The 27,687-nt window shown below is 44.2% G+C and overlaps 1 long non-coding RNA gene across 50 annotated transcripts in view; it reads left to right on the forward strand.

Annotated features, from left to right (window-relative positions):
* The first annotated feature begins 1,303 nt into the window (after positions 1–1,303).
* Positions 1,304–27,687, forward strand: part of LOC118378385 (uncharacterized) — a 210,909-nt gene continuing 184,525 nt past the window's right edge. For all 50 annotated transcript variants that reach the window (XR_008141241.1, XR_008141243.1, XR_008141248.1 and 47 more), the window contains exons 1-2: positions 1,304–1,550; positions 9,903–10,090. This is a non-coding gene — a long non-coding RNA (uncharacterized LOC118378385). The remainder of the gene's footprint in view (positions 1,551–9,902; positions 10,091–27,687) is intronic.

The following is a 27,687-nucleotide window of genomic DNA, read 5'->3' on the forward strand; positions in this document are numbered from 1 at the left end:
AGGTCCAAACCCATCTCTCAGGTCCAGACCCATCTCTCAGGTCCAAACCCATCCCTCCACTCCAAACCCATCTCTCCACTCCAAACCCATCTCTCAGGTCCAAACCCATCTCTCAGGTCCAAACCCATCTCTCAGCTCCAAACCCATCTCTCAGGTCCAAACCCATCTCTCAGGTCAAAACCCATCTCTCAGCTCCAAACCCATCTCTCAGGTCCAAACCCATCTCTCAGGTCCAGACCCATCTCTCAGGTCCAAACCCATCCCTCCACTCCAAACCCATCTCTCCACTCCAAACCCATCTCTCAGGTCCAAACCCATCTCTCAGCTCCAAACCCATCTCTCAGGTCCAAACCCATCTCTCAGGTCAAAACCCATCTCTCAGCTCCAAACCCATCTCTCAGGTCCAAACCCATCTCTCAGGTCCAAACCCATCTCTCAGGTCCAGACCCATCCCTCCACTCCAAACCCATCTCTCAGGTCCAAACCCATCTCTCAGCTCCAAACCCATCTCTCAGGTCCAAACCCATCTCTCAGCTCCAAACCCATCTCTCAGGTCCAAACCCATCTCTCAGGTCCAGACCCATCCCTCCACTCCAAACCCATCTCTCAGGTCCAAACCCATCTCTCAGGTCCAGACCCATCTCTCAGGTCCAAACCCATCTCTCAGGTCCAGACCCATCTCTCAGGTCCAGACCCATCTCTCAGGTCCAAACCCATCTCTCAGGTCCAAACCCATCTCTCAGGTCCAGACCCATCTCTCAGGTCCAAACCCATCTCTCAGGTCCAGACCCATCTCTCAGCTCCAAACCCATCTCTCAGCTCCAAACCCATCTCTCAGCTCCAAACCCATCTCTCAGGTCCAGACCCATCTCTCAGGTCCAAACCCATCTCTCAGGTCCAAACCCATCTCTCAGCTTTATCTTAAAGTACAGGCAGGGAGACGCTTTGCTATTGTTTCATTTAAGGATTCAACCATTTTTTCTTTTTTCCTGTTCACTCACTCACTCACTCACTCACTCACTCACTCACTCACTCACGCACTCACTCACTCACTCACTCACTCACTTTCTTCCTTATAGAAACACATGCACACACTCGGAAGCGTACACGCGATGATCCTCTCTTTTCGTACGTACCTGACTGCTCTACTCTACACAGAGACCACCCACGCCACAGCCCAGCGCACAGAGAGACAGATCGAGAGACAGAACGAGAGAGAGAGAGAGAGAGAGACAGAACAAGAGAGAGACAGAGAGAGAGAGAGAGAGAGAGAGAGAGAGAGAGAGAGAGAGAGAGAGAGAGAACAAGAGAGAGAGAGAGAACAAGAGAGAGAGAACAAGAGAGAGAGAGAGAGAGAGAGAGGGGGGAACGCTACACCCTCCCAGCAGCTGTCTCTGATCCAACATCTGTGTGTGCCGCTTCTCCTGTTCTCTCCATCCATCCTTTTGACTCGCTCCTCAAGCCAATTAGATCATGAACATGCTGTGTGCTTGTTGCTAGGGGGGGAAGAGAACCAAGAAGAGTGGAACATCCGATACTTTGTTGCTAAGGTAATGAACGCTTGTGAGAGGTGTGAAAGACAATATTGAATTTTGTCACTGAGGTGTTTGTGTGTGTATGAGAGAGAGTGTGTGTATATCGATAACACCAGTGTATTGCCAGGTTGAGTATGGGAGTTACGTTACTAATGTGTGTGTGTGTGTGCGTGTGCGTGTGCATTGGGACAAGAGTGGTCCATGGAGGATTTGGGCTGTGTTGTGGAGCAGCTGTATACTCAACAAGCTCTCTCAGTTTCAATGCAGAATCCATCATTTGTCCTTTAAACCTCAAATTTTGAAGGTTAAGTTTAGGCATGAATTCCGAACGGTTACTTTAAAGGTTAAGGTTTGATGTAGGGTAAACAATAAAGCGCGTGAACTGGGATTAAACATCCGCGTCCGTATCACCGTTGCTCCAAACGTCCTACATACAGTACCTGGACGGACGTTGAATTTTACAGTGGCTCTTGAGCGACCTGGTTGGTGTAGTTCCAGCAGCACCGAGAGAAAGCTAAACAGCTACTACAGTATAGGGAATCTCTCTCTCTGTCACTCTTCGTGTCTCTCTCTCTCTCTGTCACTCTTCGTGTCTCTCTCTCTCTCTGTCACTCTTTGTGTCTCTCTCTCTCTCTGTCACTCTTCATGTCTCTCTCTCTCTCTGTCACTCTTCGTGTCTCTCTCTCTCTGTCACTCTTCGTGTCTCTCTCTCTCTGTCACTCTTCATGTCTCTCTCTCTCTCTGTCACTCTTTGTGTCTCTCTCTCTCTCTCTCTCATCTCTGTGTGTCTCTGTCTGTCTGTCACTTCATGTCTCTCTCACTCTCTCTCTGTCCGTGTGCCTCTCTCGTCTTTCCGTATCTCTCTCTCTCTCTCTCTCTCTCTCTCTCTCTCTCTCTCTCTCTCTCTCTCTCTCAATTAAATTCAAGGGACTTTATTGGCATGGGAAACATGTGTTAACATTGTCAAAGCAAGTGAGGTAGATAATATACAAAAGTGAAATAAACAATAAAAATGAACAGTAAACATTACACATACAGAAGTTTCAAAACTATTATGTATATATACAGTGTTGTAACAATGTACAAATGGTTAAAGTACACAAGGGAAAATTAATAACCATAAATATGGGTTGAATTCACAATGGTGTTTGTTCTTCACTGGTTGCCCTTTTCTTCTTGTGGCAACAGGTCACAAATATTGCTGCTGTGATGGCACACTGTGGAATTTCCCCCAGTAGATATGGGAGTTTATCAAAATTGGGTTTGTTTTTGAATTCTTTGTGGATCTGTGTAATCTGAGGGAAATATGTCTCTCTAATATGGTCATACATTGGGCAGGAGGTTAGGAAGTGCAGCTCAGTTTCCACCTCATTTTGTGGGCAGTGAGCACATAGCCTGTCTTCTCTTGAGAGCCATGTCTGCCTACGGTGGCCTTTCTCAATAGCAAGGCTATGCTCACTGAGTCTATACATAGTCAAAGCTTTCCTTAATTTTGGGTCAGTCACAGTGGTCAGGTATTCTGCCACTGGGCCAAATAGCATTCTAGTTTGCTCTGTTTTTTTGTTAATTCTTTCCAATGTGTCAAGTAATTATCTTTTTGTTTTCTCATGATTTGGTTGGGTCTAATTGTGCTGCTGTCCTGGGGCTCTGTGGGGTGTGTTTGTGAAAAGAGCCCCAGGACCAGCTTGCTTAGGGGACTCTTCTCCAGGTTCATCTCTCTGTAGGTGATGGCTTTGTTATGGAAGGTTTGTGAATCACTTCCTTTTAGGTGGTTGTAGAATTGAACGACTCTTTTCTGGATTTTGATAATTAGCGAGTATCGGCCTAATTCTGCTCTGCATGCATTATCTGGTGTTTTACGTTGTACACGGAGGATATTTTTGCAGAATTCTGCATGCAGAGTCTCAATTTGGTGTTTGTCCCATTTTGTGAAGTCTTGGTTGGTGAGCGGATCCCACTGCTACCATCATCAGATCTGATCCTACTGCTGCCCCCCATCAGATCTGATCCTACTGATCCCATCATCAGATCTGACTGAAGTTTGATTTGGATCCCACCTCTGCATCCTGGAGGTCTGGCTGTCTTATATACAACAGGTAGAAATGTCCCCATAATCACACTGATACCGAGTCAGATATTGTATCATCTCCATAATAGTTAAGGTTAGGATTCAGGGTAGAGTAATCTGATCCTAGATTCGTGGTTCGGGGCCATTTCTACCTCGGCGTATTTTTTAAGTAGACATTGAGGCTATTTGAGTATTCATCTCCTCTCGCCACAGCTCACAGACGCCAATATTGTGACAGCTGTCCGATCGTCAGGCGCCAACTGGCAGCAGCGAGAGAAATGCCTGGAGCTCTGGAAAGGAATGTGGAATGGGAATCACCCTATCAGAGAGAGTTCCAGGCAACATTACGCTCTGGAATGATGGAATATATATATATATATGCCATTTAGCTGACGCTTTTATCCAAAGCGACTTACAGTCATGTGTGCATACATTCTACGTATGGGTGGTCCCGGGAATCGAACCCACTACCCTGGCGTTACAAGCGCCATGCTCTACCAACTGAGCCACAGAAGGAGTGCCGCCTGTATGTAAACAGATCTTTCTATACATAATGGAGCCAATGTGTGACATCCAAAGTAAAAATGTTCCGTCTGTTTGTTACAGGAATAAGATTCTAGATCGGCACAGTGAGACCATAACTCCGAGCAACAACACAACACCCACGTGTCATTCAAATTGTCACATGTTGATGGTATTGCTGAGTTCTCTCAGATCTCCACACGCGTCTAGGGGTAGGAGCTGGGCATTGTTTCTGGACCCCAGAACCCCTTGGGTGTTGGGTGGACCTACAGCACGACACGAGGCATCGGTTGGTTTGTTACATTCCACTGCTATAGACACAAAGATTTGCACAGGTGTCAGCTGGACACACCAACATGGTCTGGGTAGCTGAAGACCTGCTGTAAATGGTGAAAGGATATATTTACATGTCTACTAATTCACATCCTTGCTTCATTCCAGTTAGTTAGATGTGCAACCACTGACTAACTATATTTAGGGACATATCTCTAGTCTAGCAATATATACTGTTGTTTTAGCTGTATAGCGTCATTTAATACGTTTACCAATGGATAGTTAGGTAGCTAGGATACAGCAGTCAGCCAACCATTTACAGTAACAGCAGTTCATGAATAAGTCAATACATACTAAATCTTATGCAGAAATTGAGAAAATCATACCATTGCACTGTGGCATGGTATGGGCAGCTATTAATCAATTAATCAATAGATAATAGATTAATAGAATGGAGTTAGAAAGATGAATTCGTACTTTGAAAGGACAGGAAGTGCCTGTGCACTTAACCAGGCATTCCGTATCTAACCCCACCCACATGTGATCATTAAAATATCAAGTTGTTTTTTGTGTTTAATCGGCAAAAACAAAACAAAACAAAAAAAAAGCCTTTTTTTTTTTACCGAATTATATTCAACAACGAATAAACACGCCATTTTGTTTTAATTCGGAAAACAAACAATCAAAACATACGCAGACTGTAATTTTACCTCGGGAATCCTGATTTATCGTTGTCCATGATGTAGGCTATAACAACACAGACACCAAAATGTTCTGTCAATCCGCGAAGATCAACATTAATTCTAGCACTTTGGCTGTTGTTAAATCGCGTTCCATATCACACAAGCTCTTTATCACAGAATCAGCTGATGTTGCTGGCAATAATGTCCCCAAGTAACTAAACGGCTTAACATCAAACCAGCGTTGTGTAATTATTGAAGAGCCCTGTTCATGTCAGTATCGATGTCTGTTTTATTAATCACGGTAAAGTTACTTTCTGTTAGAAGGATTTTGCAATCACATTCATAATGTCTGCCCATGAAAACTGTTTTCACACTGTCACATAGGGAGATACGAAATGTTATGAGGTCACAGTTCACAGAAAAATGCAATAATATCCAGGAATATAACAAGATCAGGGTCAATGTGTAATTCAATTGTTAAATTCCTTAAGAGTATGATATAACAACAAACAACAGTATCACAAATGTAAAGAAAGAAAGGTAGTTTTATGTCACAGATTCCAAGCACGAGAAACAGGTTTAAACCGGTTTGAATTCAACTCACAAATCATATTGAATGTATCTATGTTCCCCTTAATATCTTAATGTATTCACATGAAAAAAAAGCTCTATTATTATTATTATTAAGGACTTCGTAACAGCTCCAAACAGTTGTCCACGACAAGAAATGTGCACTGGTACCCTAGTTCATAGAAAGACCCAAATGTTGCACCGGAACCCTAGTTTGTAGAAAGACCCAAATGTTGCACCGGAACCCTAGTTTGTAGAAAGACCCAAATGTTGCACCGGAATGGTACCCTAGTTCATAGAAAGACCCAAATGGTGCACCGGAACCCTAGTTTGTAGAAAGACCCAAATGTTGCACCGGTACCCTAGTTCATAGAAAGACCCAAATGGTGCACTGGAACCCTAGTTTGTAGAAAGACCCAAATTGTGTTTATCTGCATGATTCCTGGCCTGTGGTGATTTTAGCATGTAAATCTTGGTGGGGCAAACCCCCCCCATAATTTTCTTTTGATGCATGCCAGCAAAGCCACTACACAACACAACACTCAAAAAATACATCAATTGCACTATAACGGTGCCAAACGGAGCTCACAAAACTGATATGGCCTAGATAAAGCTGTCCCAACAGCAGAGTCCCAGCAGCAGTCCCAACATCTTACCACTGCTACACCTGGTGGAGCCTTGTCTGGCAGGGAAACAGTTAATTCAGCCTCATTTTACTGCCTTTAAAAAAAACATAGCTGATATGGTTGACTTGCACATGTGGTTTCAACTGACAATTGAGATGCAGAAGCTATGGCATAAGGGAACAACGAGCAGATGAGAGGTAATCCGCAATTTCGATTAAGACATGAATTAATGAGCGAGCTAGGACGGATGTCGTTTTTGAAATGTACAGCAACAGAATTCAGAACATAGGCCATACTTACAGTATTCTCCCTGTACACCAAGTCAGAACTGTAGGATAAATAAAGGGGGTATATAAGCAGACAATGAAAGCCCTTACAATATTAGATATTTCTCTCAAACAGGCTATAGGCTACATGTGCACCACCAATTCAGAGCAGTAGGCTAAAATATGAGGTTAAAAGGGACCAACTTATTAGGGTGAGGCACATCAACTACTAGCAGTTTACTACACATCATACACTTTGTATTACTTTCTTAGCACCAGTACACAGTACCAGTCAAAGGTTTGGACACACCTACTCATTCAAGGGTTTTTCTTTATTTTGACTATTTTCTACATTGTAGAATTATAGTGAATCAAATCAAAACAAATCAAAGATTATTTGTCACGTGCACCGAATACAACAGGTATTACAGTGAAATTACAGTGAAATCACCTTACAGTGAAATGCTTACTTACAGGCTCTAACCAATAGTGCAAAAAAAAAGTATTAGGTGAACAATAGGTAGGTAAAGAAATAAAAACAACAGTAAAAAGACAGGCTATATACAGTAGAGAGGCTATATACAGTAGAGAGGCTATATACAGTAGCGAAGCTATATACAGTAGAGAGGCTATAAAAGTAGCAAGGATACATACATACAGACACCGGTTAGTCAGGCTGATTGAGGTAGTATGTACATGTAGATATAGTTAAAGTGACTATGCATATATGATGAACAGAGAGTAGCAGCAGCGTAAAAAGAGGAGTTGCACACAATGCAAATAGTCCGGGTAGCCATTTGATTACCTGTTCAGGAGTCTTATGGCTTGGGGGTAAAAACTGTTGAAAAGATGTCAAAACTATGAAATAACACACCTGGAATCATATAGTAAACAAAACAGTGTTAAACAAATCTAAAAACATTTTAGATTATTGAAAGTAGCCACGCTTTGCCTTGATGACATCTTTGCACACTCGTGGCATTCTCCCAACCAGCTTCACCTGGAATGCTTTTCCAACAGTCTTGAAGGAGTTCCCACATATGCTGAGTACTTGTTGGCTGCTTTTCCTTCACTCTGTGGTCCAACTCATCCCAAACAATCTAAACTGGGTTGAGGTTGGGTGATTATGGAGGCCAGGTTATGTGATGCAGCACTCCATCACTCTCCTTCTTGGTCAAATAGTCCTTACATCACCTGGAGGTGTGTTGGGTCATTGTCCTGTTGAAAAACAAATGATAGCCCTACTAAATATAAACCAGATGGGAATGGCGTATCACTGCACAATGCTGTGGTAGCCATGCTGGTTATGTGTGGCTTGAATTCTAAATAAATCACAGACCGTGTTACCAGCAAAGCACCCCCACACCATCACACCTCCTCCTCTTCACGGTGGGAACCTCACATCCAGAGATCATCCGTTGACCTACTCTGCATCTCACAATGACATGGTGGTTGGAACCAAAAATCTCAAATTTGGACTCATCAGACCAAAGGACAGATTTCCACCGGTCTAATGTCCATTGCTCGTGTTTTTTGACCCAAGCAAGTCTCTTCTTCTTAGTGGTGTCCTTTAGAAGTGGTTTCTTTACAGCAATTCGACCATGAAGTCCTGATTCGCGCAGTCTCCTCTGAACAGTTGAGATGTGTCTGTTACTTGAACTCTGTGAAGCATTTACTTGGGCTGCATTTTCTGAGGCTGTTAACTCTAATGAACTTATCCTCTGCAGCATCCTCTGCAGCAGAGCTATCTCTGGGTCTTCCTTTCCTGTGGCAGTCCTCATGAGAGTCAGTGTCATCATAGTTGGTCATGTAATAAAATGGGCTATCTTCTGAATACAACCTCTACCTTGTGACAACACAACTGATTAGCTTAAACTCATTAAGAAGGAAAAGAAATTCCACAAATTAACTTTTAACAAAGCACACCTGTTAATTCAAATGCATTCCAGGTGACTTCACAATGCCACAGATCTCTCTTTGTTTTGAGGGAGAGTGCAACTGACATGCTGACTGCAGAAATATCCACCAGAGAATTTAATGTTAATTTCTCTACCATAAGCCGCCTCCAAAATCGTTTCAGAGAATTTGGCAGTACTTCCAAATGGCCTCAAAACCGCAGACCACGTGTATGGCATTGTGTGGGCGAGCGGTTTGCTGATGTCAACGTTGTGAACATTGTGTCCGATGGTGGGGTTATGGTATGAGCAGGCATAAGCTTGGGACAATGAACACAATTGCAATTTATTGATGGCAATTTGAATGCACAGAGACACCGTGACGTGATCCTGAGGCCCATTGCCATGCCATTAATCCGCCGCCATCACCTCATGTTTCAGCATGATAATGCACAGCCCCATGTAACAAGGATCTGTACACAATTTCTGGAAGCAAAAAAGGTCCCAGTTCTTCCATGTCCTGCATACTCACCAGACATGTCACCCATTGAGCATGTTTGGGATGCTCTGGATCGACATGTACGACAGCATGTTCCAGTTCCCACCAATATCCAGCAACTTCACACAGCCATTGAAGAGGATTGGGACAACATTCCACAGGCCACAATCAACAGCCTGATCAACTCTATGAGAAGGAGATGTGTCACTGCATGAGGCAAATGGTCACACCAGATACTGGCTGGTTTTCTGATCCGCGCATCTACTTTTTTCGTGACCAACAGATGCAGATTTATATTCCCAATCATGTGAAATCAGTAGATTTAGGGCCTAATTCATTTGTTTAAATGGATTGATTTCCTTATATGAACTGTAACACAGTAAAATCTTTGAAAGTGTTAGATGCTGCACTTGTATTTTTGTTCAGTATATTTAATCCATTTTGAATTCAGGATGTAACACAACCAAATGTGGACTACGTCAAAGGGGTATGAATACTTTCAGAAGACACTGTATATCAGATGGATCTAATGGTTTCTTTTTTTTCTCCTGTTCTTCTTTCCTCCACAATCTGCTGAGAGAGAGAGAGATAATATGACATTTGTAATGTCTTTACTGTTTTGAAACTTCTGTATGTGTAATGTTTACTGTTCATTTTTGTTGTTTTTCACCTTATATATTCACTTTGAGACCTCACTTGAGATGTTAACACATGTTTCCCAGCCAATAAAGAGAGAGAGAGAGAGAGAGAGAGAGAGAGAGAGAGAGAGTGTGTGTGTGTGTTGTGTTCTTATTTCCTCTGACAGGGACAAAAATAAAGAGATGGAATAGAGACGGCTAGATGAGATGGATCTAATGTCTCCAATAACAGAGAAAAGAGAGAGAGAGAAAAAAAGGGGATTGAAAGAGAGAGAGAGAATAGACAGCTATGAGATGGATCTAATGTCTTCTTTTCTCTTTCCCCAGCCTCCAGTGACAGAAGAAGAAAGAGTGCAAGAGAACAACTGAGAGGGACTGAGAGAGAGAGCAAAGGATAAAGAGAACAAGAGAAGACATCAGTCAGCTACAGTATGAACCAGTCCAGCCAGGACCCGAGTGGAGTGGGAACAGCAGACCCCGATGAGGAATCTCCCAACATGATCATCTACAGAAAGGTAGTAGGACAACACTGGTCTTTATAACATTATGTTGTGGAAAGGTTGTGTGAAGGTAGGAGGACAGCGCTGGTCTTTATAACATTATGTTGTGGAAAGGTTGTGTGAAGGTAGGAGGACAACACTGGTCTTTATAACATTATGTTGTGGAAAGGTTGTGTGAAGGTAGGAGGACAACGCTGGTCTTTATAACATTATGTTGTGGAAAGGTTGTGTGAAGGTTAGAGGACAACGCTGGTCTTTATAACATTATGTTGTGGAAAGGTTGTGTGAAGGTTAGAGGACAACGCTGGTCTTTATAACATTATGTTGTGGAAAGGTTGTGTGAAGGTAGGAGGACAACTCTGGTCTTTGCAACATTATGTTGTGGAAAGGTTGTGTGAAGGTAGGAGGACAACACTGGTCTTTATAACATTATGTTGTGGAAAGGTTGTGTGAAGGTAGGAGGACATCACTGGTCTTTATAACATTAAGTTGTGGAAAGGTTGTGTGAAGGTTGGACAACACTGGTCTTTATAACATTATGTTGTGGATAGGTTGTGTGAAGGTAGGAGGACAACTCTGGTCTTTATAACATTATGTTGTGGAAAGGTTGTGTGAAGGTAGGAGGACAGCGCTGGTCTTTATAACATTATGTTGTGGAAAGGTTGTGTGAAGGTAGGAGGACAGCGCTGGTCTTTATAACATTATGTTGTGGAAAGGTTGTGTGAAGGTAGGAGGACAACGCTGGTCTTTATAACATTATGTTGTGGAAAGGTTGTGTGAAGGTAGGAGGACAGCGCTGGTCTTTATAACATTATGTTGTGGAAAGGTTGTGTGAAGGTAGGAGGACAGCGCTGGTCTTTATAACATTATGTTGTGGAAAGGTTGTGTGAAGGTAGGAGGACAACACTGGTCTTTATAACATTATGTTGTGGAAAGGTTGTGTGAAGGTAGGAGGACAACACTGGTCTTTATAACATTATGTTGTGGAAAGGTTGTGTGAAGGTAGGAGGACAACACTGGTCTTTATAACATTATGTTGTGGAAAGGTTGTGTGAAGGTAGGAGGACAGCGCTGGTCTTTATAACATTATGTTGTGGAAAGGTTGTGTGAAGGTAGGACAACACTGGTCTTTATAACATTATGTTGTGGAAAGGTTGTGTGAAGGTAGGAGGACAACACTGGTCTTTATAACATTATGTTGTGGAAAGGTTGTGTGAAGGTAGGAGGACAACACTGGTCTTTATAACATTATGTTGTGGAAAGGTTGTGTGAAGGTAGGAGGACAACACTGGTCTTTATAACATTATGTTGTGGAAAGGTTGTGTGAAGGTAGGAGGACAACACTGGTCTTTATAACATTATGTTGTGGAAAGGTTGTGTGAAGGTAGGAGGACAACACTGGTCTTTATAACATTATGTTGTGGAAAGGTTGTGTGAAGGTAGGAGGACAGCGCTGGTCTTTATAACATTATGTTGTGGAAAGGTTGCGTGAAGGTCAGAGGACAACTCTGGTCTTTATAACATTATGTTGTGGAAAGGTTGTGTGAAGGTAGGAGGACAACACTGGTCTTTATAACATTATGTTGTGGAAAGGTTGTGTGAAGGTAGGAGGACAACACTGGTCTTTATAACATTATGTTGTGGAAAGGTTGTGTGAAGGTAGGAGGACAACACTGGTCTTTATAACATTATGTTGTGGAAAGGTTGTGTGAAGGTCAGAGGACAACACTGGTCTTTGCAACATTATGTTGTGGAAAGGTTGTGTGAAGGTAGGACAACACTGGTCTTTATAACATTATGTTGTGGAAAGGTTGTGTGAAGGTAGGAGGACAACACTGGTCTTTATAACATTATGTTGTGGAAAGGTTGTGTGAAGGTTGGAGGACAACACTGGTCTTTATAACATTATGTTGTGGAAAGGTTGTGTGAAGGTAGGAGGACAACACTGGTCTTTATAACATTATGTTGTGGAAAGGTTGTGTGAAGGTAGGAGGACAACACTGGTCTTTGCAACATTATGTTGTGGAAAGGTTGTGTGAAGGTAGGAGGACAACACTGGTCTTTATAACATTATGTTGTGGAAAGGTTGTGTGAAGGTAGGAGGACAACACTGGTCTTTCTAACATTATGTTGTGGAAAGGTTGTGTGAAGGTAGGAGGACAACACTGGTCTTTGCAACATTATGTTGTGGAAAGGTAGGACAACACTGGTCTTTCTAACATTATGTTGTGGAAAGGTTGTGTGAAGGTATGAGGACAACTCTGGTCTTTATAACATTATGTTGTGGAAAGGTTGTGTGAAGGTAGGAGGACAACACTGGTCTTTGCAACATTATGTTGTGGAAAGGTAGGACAACACTGGTCTTTCTAACATTATGTTGTGGAAAGGTTGTGTGAAGGTAGGAGGACAACACTGGTCTTTGCAACATTATGTTGTGGAAAGGTTGTGTGAAGGTCAGAGGACAACTCTGGTCTTTATAACATTATGTTGTGGAAAGGTTGTGTGAAGGTTGGACAACACTGGTCTTTATAACATTATGTTGTGGAAAGGTTGTGTGAAGGTAGGACAACACTGGTCTTTATAACATTATGTTGTGGAAAGGTTGCGTGAAGGTAGGAGGACAACACTGGTCTTTGCAACATTATGTTGTGGAAAGGATGTGTGAAGGTTGGAGGACAACACTGGTCTTTATAACATTATGTTGTGGAAAGGTTGTGTGAAGGTAGGAGGACAACACTGGTCTTTGCAACATTATGTTGTGGAAAGGTTGTGTGAAGGTAGGAGGACAGCGCTGGTCTTTATAACATTATGTTGTGGAAAGGTTGTGTGAAGGTAGGACAACACTGGTCTTACTAACATTATGTTGTGGAAAGGTTGTGTGAAGGTAGGAGGACAACGCTGGTCTTTATAACATTATGTTGTGGAAAGGTTGTGTGAAGGTAGGAGGACAACACTGGTCTTTGCAACATTATGTTGTGTAAAGGATGTGTGAAGGTTAGAGGACAACACTGATCTTTATAACATTATGTTGTGGAAAGGTTGTGTGAAGGTAGGAGGACAACGCTGGTCTTTATAACATTATGTTGTGGAAAGGTTGCGTGAAGGTCAGAGGACAACTCTGGTCTTTATAACATTATGTTGTGGAAAGGTTGTGTGAAGGTCGGACAACACTGGTCTTTATAACATTATGTTGTGGAAAGGTTGTGTGAAGGTAGGAGGACAGCGCTGGTCTTTATAACATTATGTTGTGTGAAGGTTGGACAACACTGGTCTTTATAACATTATGTTGTGGAAAGGTTGTGTGAAGGTAGGAGGACAACACTGGTCTTTGCAACATTATGTTGTGGAAAGGTAAAGGTTAGAGGACAACACTGGTCTTTATAACATTATGTTGTGGAAAGGTTGTGTGAAGGTAGGAGGACAACGCTGGTCTTTATAACATTATGTTGTGGAAAGGTTGCGTGAAGGTAGGAGGACAACGCTGGTCTTTATAACATTATGTTGTGGAAAGGTTGCGTGAAGGTTGGAGGACAACGCTGGTCTTTATAACATTATGTTGTGGAAAGGTTGTGTGAAGGTAGGACAACATTGGTCTTACTAACATTATGTTGTGGAAAGGTTGTGTGAAGGTAGGAGGACAACACTGGTCTTTGCAACATTATGTTGTGGAAAGGTAGGACAACACTGGTCTTTCTAACATTATGTTGTGGAAAGGTTGTGTGAAGGTAGGAGGACAACACTGGTCTTTGCAACATTATGTTGTGGAAAGTTTGTGTGAAGGTAGGACAACACTGGTCTTTATAACATTATGTTGTGGAAAGGTTGTGTGAAAGTAGGAGGACAACACTGGTCTTTATAACATTATGTTGTGGATAGGTTGTGTGAAGGTAGGACAACACTAGTCTTTATAACATTATGTTGTGGAAAGGTTGTGTGAAGGTTGGACAACACTGGTCTTTATAACATTATGTTATGGATAGGTTGTGTGAAGGTAGGAGGACAGCGCTGGTCTTTATAACATTATGTTGTGGAAAGGTTGTGTAAAGGTAGGGACAACATTGGTCTTTATAACATTATGTTGTGGAAAGGTTGTGTGAAGGTTGGACAACACTGGTCTTTATAACATTATGTTATGGATAGGTTGTGTGAAGGTAGGAGGACAGCGCTGGTCTTTATAACATTAAGTTGTGTGAAGGTTGGACAACACTGGTCTTTATAACATTATGTTGTGGATAGGTTGTGTGAAGGTAGGACAACACTAGTCTTTATAACATTATGTTGTGGAAAGGTTGTGTGAAGGTTGGACAACACTGGTCTTTATAACATTATGTTGTGGATAGGTTGTGTGAAGGTAGGAGGACAGCACTGGTCTTTATAACATTATGTTGTGGAAAGGTTATGTAAAGGTAGGACAACATTGGTCTTTGCAACATTATGTTGTGGAAAGGTTGTGTGAAGGTAGGAGGACATCACTGGTCTTTATAACATTAAGTTGTGGAAAGGTTGTGTGAAGGTTGGACAACACTGGTCTTTATAACATTATGTTGTGGATAGGTTGTGTGAAGGTAGGAACACACTGGTCTTTGCAACATTATGTTGTGGAAAGGTTGTGTGAAGGTAGGGACAACACTGGTCTTTGCAACATTATGTTGTGGAAAGGTTGTGTGAAGGTATGAGGACAACACTGGTCTTTATAACATTATGTTGTGGAAAGGTTGTGTGAAGGTAGGAGGACAACACTGGTCTTTGCAACATTATGTTGTGGAAAGGTAGGACAACACTGGTCTTTCTAACATTATGTTTGGAGGTTGCACACGGTGAAGGTAGGAGGACAACACTGTTGTCTTTGCAACATTATGTTGTGGAAAGTTGTGTGAAGGTAGGACAACACTGGTCTTTATAACATTATGTTGTGGAAAGTTTGTCATGAAAGTAGGAGGACAACACTGGTCTTTATAACATTATGTTGTGGATAGGTTGTCTGTCTGTCTAGGACAACACTGTCTTTATAACATTATGTTGTGGAAAGGTTGTGTGTCTGTGGACAACACTGGTCTTTGTAACATTATGTTATGGATAGGTTGTGTGTCTGGTAGGAGGACAGTCTGGTCTTTATAACATTATGTTGTGGAAAGGTTATGTGTGGTCTGACAACATTGGTCTTTGCAACATTATGTTGTGGAAAGGTTATGTGAAGGTAGGACAACACTGGTCTTTATAACATTATGTTGTGGAAAGGTTGTGTGAAGGTCTGTCAACTGTCTCTGTCTGTCTGTAACATTATGTCTGTCTGAAAGGTTGTGTGTCTGTTGTCTGTCACTGGTCTTTATAACATTAAGTTGTCTGAAGGTTGTCTGTCAACACTGGTCTTTATAACATTCATGTTGTGTCTGTTGTCTGTCAAGGTCTGACAACACTGTCTGTTGTAACATTATGTTGTGGAAAGTCTGTTGTGTGAAGGTTGGACAACACTGGTCTTTATAACATTATGTTATGGATAGGTTGTCTGTCTGGTGGAGGTCAGTGCTGTCTTTATAACATTATGTTGTGGAAAGGTTATGTAAAGGTGGACAACATTGGTCTTTGTCTTATGTTGTGGAAAGGTCTGTGTGAAGGTCTGACAACACTGGTCTTTATAACATTATGTTGTGGAAAGGTTGTGTGAAGGTCTGTCTGTCTGGACATCACTGGTCTGTCTAACTGTCTGTTGTGTGTCTGTTGGACAACACTGGTCTTTATAACATTATGTTGTGGATAGGTTGTGTGAAGGTATGAGGACAACTCTGTCTTTATAACATTATGTTGTCTGTCTGGTTGTCTGTGTGGTCTGTCTGACAACACTGGTCTTCTGCAACATTATGTTGTGGAAAGTCTGTCAACACTGTCTTTCTGTCTTATGTTGTGGAAAGGTGTGTCTGTGAAGGTAGGAGGACTGTCTGTCTGTCTTTGCAACATTATGTCTGTGGTCTGTCTGTCTGTGAAGGTCTGTCTGTCTGTCACTGTGTCTGTTATCTGTTGTCTCTGTCTGTCTGTGTGAAAGTAGGAGGACAACACTGGTGCCTGTCTAACATTGTCTGTGTCTGTCTGTGTGTCTGTCTGTCAACACTGTCTGTTGTAACATGTGTTGTGTCTGAAAGGTTGTCTGTCTCTGGTTCTGTCTGTCACTGGTCTTTCTGTCTTATGTTGTCAGTGTAGGTTGTCTGTGAAGGTAGGTCTGTCAGTGTGGTCTTCTGTAACATGTATGTCAGTGTGGAAAGTCTGTCAGTGTTATGTAAAGGTAGGACAACAGTGTGTGTCTGTCTGCAACATTATGTTGTGGTCTGTCTGTCTGAAGTGTGGTCTGTCATCTGTCTGTCTGTCTGTAACATTAAGTTGTCTGTCTGTTGTGTGAAGGTTGTCTGACAACACTGGTCTTTATAACATGTGTGTTGTCTGGTCTGTCTGAAGGTCTGTCTGTCTGTCGTCTGTCTGTCTTTATAACTGTCTATGTTGTGGTCTGTTGTGTGAAGGTTGTCTGTCTGTCTTTGTCATGTTGTCTGTCTATGTCTTCGTGAAGGTCTGTCTGTCAACACTGGTCTTTGCAACATTATGTTGTCTGTCTGTCTGTCTGTCTGTCTGTCTGGTCTGTCTGTCTGTCTGTCTTTATAACATTATGTTGTGGTCTGGTCTGTCTGTCTGTCAGTCTGTCAACACTGGTCTTTGCAACATGTATGTCTGTGGAAAGTCTGTTGTGTCTGTCTGTAGGTCTGTCACTGGTCTGTCAACATTATGTTGTGGTCTGGTTTTGTGTCTGTCAGTGTGTCTGTCTGGACTGTCACTGGTCTTTATAACATTATGTTGTGGAAAGGTTGTCAGTGAAGGTCAGTCTGTCTGTCTGTCTGTGTCTTTGCTGTCATTATGTTGTCTGTCTGTCAGTGTTGTGTGAAGGTCTGTCTGTCACTGTGTCTTTATAACATTATGTTGTCTGAAAGGTGTGTGTGTCTGTCTGTCTGTCTGGACAACCTGTCTGTCTGTCTGTCTGTCTTATGTCTGTGGAAAGGTCTGTCTGAAAGATGTCTGTCTGTCTGTCTGTCTGTCAGTGTGTCTGCAGTGTGTCTGCAGTGTGTCTGTCACTGGTCTCTCAACTCTGTCTAGCATGTTGTCTGTGTGTGTTGTCTGTCTGTGTCTGTCTGTCTGTCATCAGTGTGTGTCTGTCTGTCTGTCTGTCTGTGTAGTGTTGTCTGTCTGTTGTTCTGTCTGTCCTGTGTGTGTTCTGTCTGTCTGTCAGTGTGTGTCTGTCTGTCAAGAGTCTGTCTGTCATTTGAGGTGCTGTCTGTCTGTCCCCAAAGTGTCAATGTGATTAAAACTGTCTGTCCTGTGTGTGTCTGTCTGTCTGTCTGTCTGTCTGTCTGTCTGTCTGTCTGTCTGTCTGTCTGTCTGTCTGTCTGTCTGTCTGTCTGTCAGTGTGTCTGTCTGTCTGTCTGTCAGTGTGTGTCTGTCTGTCTGTCTGTCTGTCTGTCTGTCTGTCTGTCTGTCTGTCTGTGTGTCTGTCAGTGTGTCAGTCTGTCTGTCAGTGTGTGTGTGTCTGTCTGTCTGTCTGTGTGTGTGTCTGTCTGTCTGTCTGTCTGTCTGTCTGTCTGTCTGTCTGTCTGTCTGTCTGTCTGTCTGTCTGTCTGTCTGTCTGTCTGTCTGTCAGTGTGTGTGTGCCTACTCGTGAACCAAATCTCACGCTTGCCAGATTTGAGCAACATAATTCTTGCGTGTGTGCTGGCCAGCTACTCCCTTTTTTCTGCGTGGGAGACACGTTATTTAAAAAAACAAACTAACGAGTCTGGAGAAATAATAAAGAGGAGGAGGAAGAGTATGAAAGAAAAGTAGATCATGATTTAAAGAAGGGAGGAGGGAGAGGGGAAATTAAAGAATGGAAGGAAAGAGAAAGAAAGAAAGATGGGTAAATAAAGGAGAGTAGTAGGAGAGTAGGAAGAAAGGAAAGACAGTGTTCTATTAAATTACATCCACTTTAGCCGACAAGTCGGATGTGGAACTACGTTAGAGCCGTCACACCCACAAGTAACTCCCAGAACTACGTTAGAGCTGTCACACCCACAAGTAACTCCCAGAACTACGTTAGAGCTGTCACACCCACAAGTAACTCCCAGAACTACGTTAGAGCTGTCACACCCACAAGTAACTCCCAGAACTACGTTAGAGCTGTCACACCCACAAGTAACTCCCAGAACTACGTTAGAGCTGTCACACCCACAAGTAACTCCCAGAACTACGTTAGAGCTGTCACACCCACAAGTAACTCCCAGAACTACGTTAGAGCTGTCACACCCACAAGTAACTCCCAGAACTACGTTAGAGCTGTCACACCCACAACTCCCAGTAACTCCCAGAACTACGTTAGAGCTGTCACACCCACAAGTAACTCCCAGAACTACGTTAGAGCTGTCACACCCACAAGTAACTCCCAGAACTACGTTAGAGCTGTCACACCCACAAGTAACTCCCAGAACTACGTTAGAGCTGTCACACCCACAAGTAACTCCCAGAACTACGTTAGAGCTGTCACACCCACAAGTAACTCCCAGAACTACGTTAGAGCTGTCACACCCACAAGTAACTCCCAGAACTACGTTAGAGCTGTCACACCCACAAGTAACTCCCAGAACTACGTTAGAGCCGTCACACCCACAAGTAACTCCCAGAACTACGTTAGAGCTGTCACACCCACAAGTAACTCCCAGAACTACGTTAGAGCTGTCACACCCACAAGTAACTCCCAGAACTACGTTAGAGCTGTCACACCCACAAGTAACTCCCAGAACTACGTTAGAGCTGTCACACCCACAAGTAACTCCCAGAACTACGTTAGAGCTGTCACACCCACAAGTAACTCCCAGAACTACGTTAGAGCCGTCACACCCACAAGTAACTCCCAGAACTACGTTAGAGCTGTCACACCCACAAGTAACTCCCAGAACTACGTTAGAGCTGTCACACCCACAAGTAACTCCCAGAAGTTCTACCACAGATGGAAGGACCAACCCAGAAACGTCACAGGGGCTATAAAGCATTCCGTTTAGAACGTTCTCTCACCACCAAATATGGTCACGAGAGGAAGTCCAGTTGGAGGAAGTTGGAGAGGATGGAAGTAGGTGAAACTGGGCTGACATGCTGCTAAATTTGTCATCGTTGAAACATTTGATCTATCTCAATACATTTCTGATTCCAAAACTAGAATCTGTTAGTAACACAGTGTACTCGGTTTTACAGATTTGACGCATTGCTAAAGTGCAAGGTACACACGTACACACATACACACGTACATACATACACCACATGTACACACATACACACAAGTACACTCCCAGAACTACGGATGTGAACCCACAAGTAACTCCCAGAACTACGTTAGTTAGCGGTGTGCACAAATAGCCACAAGTAACTCCCTGAGACCTACGTTAGATTTCCCCTTGCTCTGCAAGGGCCAGCACTCTTGTGGAGCGATGGGTAACTGCTTCAGGGTGACTGTTGTCGTTGTGCGCAGAAGGTCTGTTCACACCCGGGTATGGGCGAGGGGACGGTTTAAGAACTACTGTTACACACTGTCACCACACGTACACACGTACACACGTGCACCACACATACACCACACGTACACCACACGTACACACCCACACACGTACACTACACCACACGTAACTACGTACACACCTGTACACACATACACCACACGTACACTACACCACACGTAACTACGTACACAGCTGTACACCACACGTACAACACACACGTACACCGTACACGTACACCACACGTACACACGTACACCACACGTACACACATACACCACACGTACACACGTACACACGTACACACGTACACCACACGTACACACGTACACCACACGTACACACGTACACCACACGTACACACGTACACCACACGTACACACGTACACCACACGTACACACGTACACACATACACACGTACACACGTACACACGTACACCACACGTACACACGTACACCACACGTACACACATACACCACACGTACACACATACACCACACGTACACACGTACACACGTACACACGTACACCACACGTACACACGTACACCACACGTACACACATACACCACACGTACACACATACACCACACCACACGTACACACACGTACACACACGTACACACATACACACGTACACCACGTACACACGTACACCACACGTACACACATACACACGTACACCACACATACACACGAACACGTACACCACACGTACACACGTACACCACACGTACACACGTACACACGTACACCACACGTACACACGTACACACGTACACCACACGTACACACGTACACCACACGTACACACGTACACACGTACACCACACGTACACCGTACACCACACTACACGTACACCACACGTACACACGTACACACGTACACACACACACACGTACACACACACACACGTACACACATACACCACACGTACACACGTACACACGTACACGTACACACGCTACACCATACACGTACACACGTACACCACACGTACACTACACACATACACACGTACACCAACACACGTACACACGTACACACGTACACACACGTACACACGTACACACGTACACACATACACCACACGTACACACGTACACACGTACACACATACACGTACACACGTACACCACACGTACACACATACACACCTACACACATACACACGTACACACATACACACGTACACACACACGTACACACGTACACACATACGTACACACATACACCACACGTACACACATACACACGTACACACGTACACACATACACACATACACCACACGTACACACGTACACACGTACACCACACGTACACACGTACACCACACATACACCACACGTACACACATACACACGTACACACGTGCACCACACGTACACACGTACACCACACGTACACACATACACCACACGTACACACATACACACGTACACACGTACACCACACGTACACACATACACACGTACACACGTACACCACACGTACACACATACACACGTACACACATACACCACACGTACACACATACACACGTACACACGTACACCACACGTACACACACACACGTACACACATACACCACACGTACACACGTACACCACACGTACACACATACACACGTACACACATACACCACACGTACACACGTACACATACACCACACGTACACACGTACACCACACGTACACACGTACACCACACATACACCACACGTACACACGTACACCACACATACACCACACGTACACACATACACACGTACACACGTACACACATACACACGTACACACGTACACCACACGTACACACGTACACCACACGTACACACGTACACACGTACACACATACACCACACGTACACACGTACACACGTACACCACACGTACACACATACACCACACGTACACACGTACACCACACGTACACACATACACACGTACACACGTACACACGTACACACATACACCACACGTACACACATACACCACACGTACACACATACACACGTACACCACACGTACACACATACACCACACGTACACACATACACACGTACACACATACACCACACGTACACACGTACACACGTACACACATACACCACACGTACACACATACACCACACGTACACACGTACACACGTACACCACACGTACACACATACACCACACGTACACACATACACACGTACACCACACGTACACACGTACACCACACGTACACACGTACACCACACGTACACACGTACACCACACGTACACCACACGTACACACATACACACGTACACCACACGTACACACGTACACCACACGTACACACATACACACGTACACCACACATACACACGTACACCACACGTACACACATACACCACACATACACCACACGTACACACATACACCACACACGTACACACACGTACACACACGTACACACATACACCACACGTACACACGTACACCTTACTACACGTACACACGTACACCACACGTACACACGTACACCACACGTACACACGTACACCTTTCCAACAAGTCACACGTACACACATACACACGTACACGTACACACGTACACCACACGTACACACATACACCACACGTACACACATACACCACACGTACACACGTACACCTGGTACGTACACACATACACACATACACCACACGTACACACATACACCACGTACACACGTACACACATACACCACACGTACACCACACGTACACACGTACACCACACGTACACCACACGTACACACATACACACATACACCACACATACACACATACACCAAGTACACGTACACACGTACACCACACATACACACATACACACATACACACACGTACACACATGTGTACACCACACGTACACACATACACACATACACCACATACACACATACACCACACGTACACACATACACCACACGTACACACATACACCACACGTACACCACACGTACACACGTACACACATACACACATACACACACATACACACGTACACACACGTACACACATACACACATACACCACACATACACACATACACACACACACATACACCACACACACATACACACATACACACACATACACACATACACACATACACCACACGTACACACGTACACCCACACGTACACACATACACCACATACACCACACACATACACACCACACGTACATACACCACACATACACACACACACATGTACACACATACACACATACACCACACGTACACATACACCACACGTACACACGTACACACATACACCACACGTACACACATACACCACACGTACACACGTACACCACACGTACACACATACACCACACGTACACACATACACCACACATACACACATACACCACACATACACACATACACCACACGTACACACATACACACATACACACGCATACACACATACACCACACGTACACACGTACACCACACGTACACACATACACACATACACCACACGTACACACATACACCACACGTACACACGTACACCACACGTACACACATACACACATACACCACACGTACACACATACACCACACGTACACACATACACACATACACCACACGTACACACATACACCACACATACACACATACACCACACGTACACACATACACCACACATACACACATACACCACACATACACACATACACCACACATACACACATACACCACACGTACACACATACACCACACGTACACACATACACACATACACCACACGTACACACATACACCACATGTACACACATGTACACCACACGTACACACGCAGGGAACTAATACCACACGTACACACAGGGAACACCACACGTACACACGTACACCACACGTACACACGTACACCCACACGTACACACATACACCACACGTACACACGTACAACACGTACACACGTACACCTCACACGGGAACTACACGTAATCACCACACGGGATTTTCACATACACCACACAGTACACACATACACCACTACACACACACACACACGTACACACAGTACACCCACAGTACACCACACGTACACACATACACCACACGTACACACACGTACACCACACGTACACACGTACACCACACGTACACACATACACCTTACACTAATCCTTACACCAACGTACACAGGGAACTAACCTCACACGGGAACTAATCCTCACACATACACTACACAGCACACCACACGTACACACGTACACACGTACCTCACACGTAACACACGTACACACGTACACACGTGCAACTACCACATGTACACACATACACACGTGCACACGTGTAACGGATGTGAAACGGCTAGCTTACTAATTAGCGGTGTGCGCTAAATAGCCTTTCAATCTAATTACGTCACTTGCTCTGAGACCTTGAAGTAGTATTTCCCCTTGCTCTGCAAGGGCCAGCAGGGAACTCTTGTGGAGCGATGGGTAACGATGCTACGAGGGTGACTGTTGCGTTGTGCAGCAGAAGGTCCCTGGTTCGCGCCCGGGTATGGGCGCAGGGACGGTTTGAAGTTATACTGTTACACACGTACACCACACATGCACACATACACCACACATGTGCACACGTGCACCACACATACACACAGTACACACGTACACACACGTACACCACACGTGCACACGTACACCTCACGTAATCACCAGCAGGGAACTAACAGCACACCCACATACATACCACACGTACACATGTGCACACGTGCACCACACATACACGCGTACACTTCACAGAGGAGGCGTTCCCAAACGGAAATACACACTGCAACTCGCCAATAGGATTTTACTATCTTACTATGCTTTGTTTGTTCCCAATGTAAACGACACAGATTAACTACACTATATATACATAAGTATGTGGACACCACTTCAAATTTGTGGATTCGACTATTTCTGCCACACCCGTTGCTGACAGGTGTATAAAATAGAGCACACAGCCATGCAAAGTCACAGAAGAGCTCAGTAACTTTCAACGTGGCACCATCATAGGATGCCACCTTTCCAACAAGTCAGTTCGTCAAATTTCTGCCCCGCTAGAACCGCACACGGGTCAACTGTCAGTGCTCTTATTGTGAAGTGGAAATGTCTAGGAGCAACAACGGCTCAGCCGCGAAGTGGTAGGCCACACAACCTCGGTACCACCGCTTCTTGATTACGTTCCCTATAACTGTCACTACATTTGGTTCTTTCACAAGGCGTTATTGACTCTGTTTATGTGTTTCATGTCTATATACCACAGCAGCACACCACCCTGCATCCCACTGCTGGCTCACTTCTGAAGCTAAGCAGGGTTGGTCCTGGTCAGTTCCTGGATGGGAGACCAGATGCTGCTGGAAGTGGTGTTGAAGGGCAAGTAGGAGGCACTCTTTCCTCTGGTCTAAAAAATATTGCCCTGTGTAGGGTGCCGTTCTTCAGCTGGGTAAAGTGGGGGTGCTTTGCTGCTGACACTATTGGTGATTTATTTAGAATTTAAGGCACACTTAGCCAGCATGGCTACCACAGCATTCTGCAGCTATATGCAATTGAGATGGTTTGGGATGAGTTGGACCGCAGAGTGAAGGAAAAGCAGCCAACAAGTGCTCAGCATATCTGGGAACTCCTTTAAGACTGTTGGAAAAGCATTCCAAGTGAAGCTGGTTGAGAGAATGCCAAGAGTGTGCAAAGTTGTTATCAAGACAAAGGGTGGCTATTTGAAGAATCTCAAATATAAAATATTTTGATTTGATTAACTTTCTTTTGGTTACTACCTGATTCCACATGTGTTATATCATAGTTTTGATGTCATCACTATTATTTTAGAATGTAGAAAATAGTAAAAAAACTAAAAAAAACAATGAGTAGGTGTGTCCAAACTTTTGACTGGTAATGTACGTTACATTTGTTATGGTTACAAAACACCAGAACAACTCTAGAAAGCAGGGAACGAATCCTCACAGCAGGAAACTAATCCTCACAGCAGGGAACTAATCCTCACAGCAGGGAACTAATCCTCACAGCAGGGAACTAATCCTTACAGCAGGGAACTAATCCTTACAGCAGGGAACTAATCCTCACAGCAGGGAACTAATCCTTACAGCAGGGAACTAATCCTCACAGCAGGGAACTAATCCTCACAGCAGGGAACTAATCCTTACAGCAGGGAACTAATCCTTACAGCAGGGAACTAATCCTCACAGCAGGGAACTAATCCTCACAGCAGGGAACTAATCCTCACAGCAGGGAACTAATCCTCACAGCAGGGAACTAATCCTCACAGCAGGGAACTAATCCTCACAGCAGGGAACTAATCCTTACAGCAGGGAACTAATCCTCACAGCAGGGAACTAATCCTCACAGCAGGGAACTAATCCTCACAGCAGGGAACTAATCCTTACAGCAGGGAACTAATCCTCACAGCAGGGAACTAATCCTCACAGCAGGGAACTAATCCTCACAGCAGGGAACTAATCCTCACAGCAGGGAACTAATCCTCACAGCAGGGAACTAATCCTCACAGCAGTGAACTAATCCTCAGCAGGAACAGCAATCCTCACAGGGAACTAATCCTCACAGCAGGGAACTAATCCTCACAGCAGGGAACTAATCCTCACAGCAGGGAACTAATCCTCACAGCAGGGAACTAATCCTCACAGCAGGGAACTAATCCTCACAGCAGGGAACTAATCCTCACAGCAGGGAACTAATCCTCACAGCAGGGAACTAATCCTCACAGCAGTGAACTAATCCTTACAGCAGGGAACTAATCCCTACAGCAGGGAACTAATCCTCACAGCAGGGAACTAATCACTACAGCAGGGAACTAATCCTCACAGCAGGGAACTAATCCTTACAGCAGGGAACTAATCCCTACAGCAGTGAACTAATCCGTACAGCAGGGAACTAATCCTTACAGCAGGGAACTAATCCCTACAGCAGGGAACTAATCCTCACAGCAGGAACTAATCCTCACAGCAGAGAACTAATCCTCACAGCAGGGAACTAATCCCTACAGGGAACTAATCCCTACAGCAGGGAACTTACAGCAGGAACTAATCCCTACAGCAGTGAACTAATCCCTACAGCAGGGAACTAATCCTTACAGCAGGGAACTAATCCCTACAGCAGGGAACTAATCCTTACAGCAGGGAACTAATCCTCACAGCAGAGAACTAATCCTCACAGCAGGGAACTAATCCCTACAGCAGGGAACTAATCCTTACAGCAGGGAACTAATCCTCACAGCAGGGAACTAATCCCTACAGCAGGGAACTAATCCTCACAGCAGGGAACTAATCCTCACAGCAGGGAACTAATCCTCACAGCAGGGAACTAATCCTTACAGCAGGGAACTAATCCTCACAGCAGGGAACTAATCCTCACAGCAGGGAACTAATCCCTACAGCAGGGAACTAATCCTTACAGCAGGGAACTAATCCTCACAGCAGGGAACTAATCCCTACAGCAGGGAACTAATCCTCACAGCAGGGAACTAATCCAGGGAACTAATCCCTACAGCAGGAACTAATCCCTACAGCAGGGAACTAATCCTCACAGCAGGGAACTAATCCTCACAGCAGGGAACTAATCCTTACAGCAGGGAACTAATCCTTACAGCAGGGAACTAATCCTACAGCAGGGAACTAATCCTCACAGCAGGGAACTAATCCTTACAGCAGGGAACTAATCCTACAGCAGGGAACTAATCCTTACAGCAGGGAACTAATCCTTACAGCAGGGAACGAATCCTTACAGCAGGGAACTAATCCTTACAGCAGGGAACTAATCCTTACAGCAGGGAACTAATCCTTACAGCAGGGAACTAATCCTTACAGCAGGGAACGAATCCTTACAGCAGGGAACTAATCCTTACAGCAGGGAACTAATCCCTACAGCAGGGAACTAATCCTCACAGCAGGGGTTGATACATTTACCATTAGGGCAATTCAAGTTTGAAGTCTAAATATATTACAAACGTTAGAAGCCTTGTTAAACCTTGAATCCACTAAAAGCTTGTATTTCCAGTGCAG

This window comes from Oncorhynchus keta, chromosome 8, assembly GCF_023373465.1.
Source record: "Oncorhynchus keta strain PuntledgeMale-10-30-2019 chromosome 8, Oket_V2, whole genome shotgun sequence".
Lineage (NCBI taxonomy): Eukaryota > Metazoa > Chordata > Actinopteri > Salmoniformes > Salmonidae > Oncorhynchus > Oncorhynchus keta.